The sequence below is a fragment of the Cucumis melo genome, chromosome 5 (genome assembly GCF_025177605.1).
Source record: "Cucumis melo cultivar AY chromosome 5, USDA_Cmelo_AY_1.0, whole genome shotgun sequence".
NCBI classification, from domain to species: Eukaryota; Viridiplantae; Streptophyta; class Magnoliopsida; order Cucurbitales; family Cucurbitaceae; genus Cucumis; species Cucumis melo.
In genome coordinates, this window is record NC_066861.1 from 9,949,801 (window position 1) to 9,952,356 (window position 2,556).

A 2,556-nucleotide genomic window follows, 5' to 3' on the forward strand; every position below is an offset into this window, starting at 1 on the left:
AGTAGTTTGTAAGTGTTACTTACGATTCACTAGTTTGCAAGTCTTGCATCATGTCTAACATGTTATCTATATTGCAGATTAAGCTTGAAACTTTTTGTTCTGATCATTTGGAGCGTGTTCCACAGATTTGCTGACTTGATGAAAGGAATTTGGAAGTAGGGGCTGTTATATATTGATCAAAAGATGCAAGAATTCATTCAGTTGCACGAAAAGAATTATCAATACAAGAACCATGCAATAGTTAAAAAAAAAAAAAAAAAAAACGAGTTTAAGAATTTCTATCAATTGGGTAGTGAAAATTCCTCTACTTCAAATCCCTCCCAGAATTACCTAATCTTACAATAAATAAAGAAAAAAGAAAAAACCAATTAAAGAATCAAAGAAATTCATGCAACAGGTGGTTTGATGGTAATCAAACAAGAAAGTGAATAAAATCAATTAAATGTTTTTGAATTTTTTTTGGAATTAATTTTAGCAAAACAAGAAATGTTAATTCTCTCCGTTGGTAAAAATGGAAATTTGGGTGTTCCTGTAATTTTTCTATCATTAAACAATAAATGTTTTGCTTGTTAAATTAACCCTCAACCAACAACCAACTGTCCCACGACAATGAATCAAGAAATATATCCGTATGTGTTAACAGGGAAGCCCAAAAGCTGTTCCTGACCTTGTAAGGGGAGATGCCAACCATCTCTCCTTTAATCAACAAATATATCAAAATTCATTCTAATTTCAAATTATATAACACGCATTCATCTTACCGATTTTTCCATGATCATTTAAAATTGCATAAAGATCAAAGACGTAATGTCGAGACTTTCTAAAGCAAGGAATGCCTCTATCTAAGGAAGATTGTTTGGGCAAAATTCAAATTGAAAATTGAAGACAAACCAATAAGATAGACATGGTAAATATTTAACCAACAATGTTTAAACAATCATGTTTCAAAAATTGTGCTTAGCGCTTCTAAAATTAAAGTTTAACCTAGAATTATTGGACGATCAAACCAATAAAACAAGAACTATTTATCAAAAGGCAAGAAAGGAAATTACACAAAGATAAATTTAAAAAGCAATTAAATATACATTCTCAAAGAAAATTACAAACACCTGTATCATAAGAAAGTTACCTTAGTTGCTGATAGACTTTGATGTAGCCCCAAAGAATTGAACAAGAAAGGATTCTTTGAAGAAATTTGGGAGAAATTTTATTAATTTATAGAGAGGATTTTCAATGGAATTGAGAGCTATTTGGATGAAAAATGAAAAATCAAAGTGCTAATATTGATCATTACAAGTGAATTGAGGCCAAAATAAGCCATTTGGGTCGGTTGGGGGCAAAACATTTGCGCATGTTTGATGTTGTTTAAATGTTCATAACGTCATGGCGTCGGTTTTCATCAGATTTACAAAATAGCCATTGATCTTGTTTTGGTTCGTTTTAGCATCAATTTATGGGGTTTTGGTTGCGTTGAACTCGTTGCAATGTCTAGATTATTATTTTCTATAAAATGGGAGATTTAATGAATAAGTAGTGTAATATCGAGAGTATTATGATAGAAGAAGTAAGTCAAATATAGTCTTAACAAACACCCCAAATTTACTCTCGATTGTCCCAAGCAAGCAAAAGAAAATATGTAAACCCTAGATCTAATAACTCCCTTAAAAGTTAAGTAGTTGAAGGAAGTCTAGAATTGTTTAGAAATGTGGAAAGAAGTTCTTTGGAAAGATAAGTTAAAGAATAAGTGTTATGCCTCGGACGTCATTAAAAGCTAACGAGGAAAAGTTAAATAATAAAATTTGGCTAAGTGGGAAAAGTTGGAAGGATGGCTAGGTGCCCAAGGTGGGCAATTAACCTTTGAAGGATTCATTCTAGGTGGCTAAAAGTAGTTTGAGAACCTTTGAGACATTGGACGGCAAGGGTGCTAGGCGAAGAAGCTTGATGGTATTAAGCAAGATGGGCTAAGAGCTTAGTAGGCCAGGTGATGGTGTTAGGCGAGATGGCTTGCTGGCGGCCATATGATATGAAATAACTTTTAAAGGAGAAATCATTGATGGAACGAAAATGTATACTAAAAATTAATGCTCAGTATGGTCGTTTTATTCCTATAAATTGCAACTAAATGAAATTTATAATAACAAGAGTCAGTTATTGTTGCAACAAAGAAGATTGAAAAGTAGGAAATTTTTACCGTTTTTGCCTAAAAAACTATTTATAGTTTTTCCCACTCAATATACTTTACCGTAATATATGTAGTAAAGGTCGAACCCAAAAGAGTGTTTGATGGATAGCGAACTTTTCTAAAATCCAAGCTAATGGAAAAATTGTCAATAGACAAAAGAAATTATAAAAAATGTAATGCATGAATTTAAACAACAAATATTGAACAAGAATCAAGAGAGTTCAAAGAAATTTCATTCAACCTAACAAAGTTTGACTTAAACTTCTAAAAGAAGCAAGGACAATATTGGATTTGGATGGATAAGAAAACAAGTGAAGTAAATTTGAGATTTACATTGAATATTGGTCAAATTTTTTGGGAATTCAACTTATTAA

At 31.6% G+C, this 2,556-nt stretch overlaps 1 pseudogene; it reads right to left on the reverse strand.

Annotated features, from left to right (window-relative positions):
• Nucleotides 1-617: 617 nt before the first annotated feature.
• Nucleotides 618-709, reverse strand: LOC127149644 (U6atac minor spliceosomal RNA; annotated as a pseudogene).
• Between the last annotated feature and the right edge of the window lie 1,847 nt (nucleotides 710-2,556).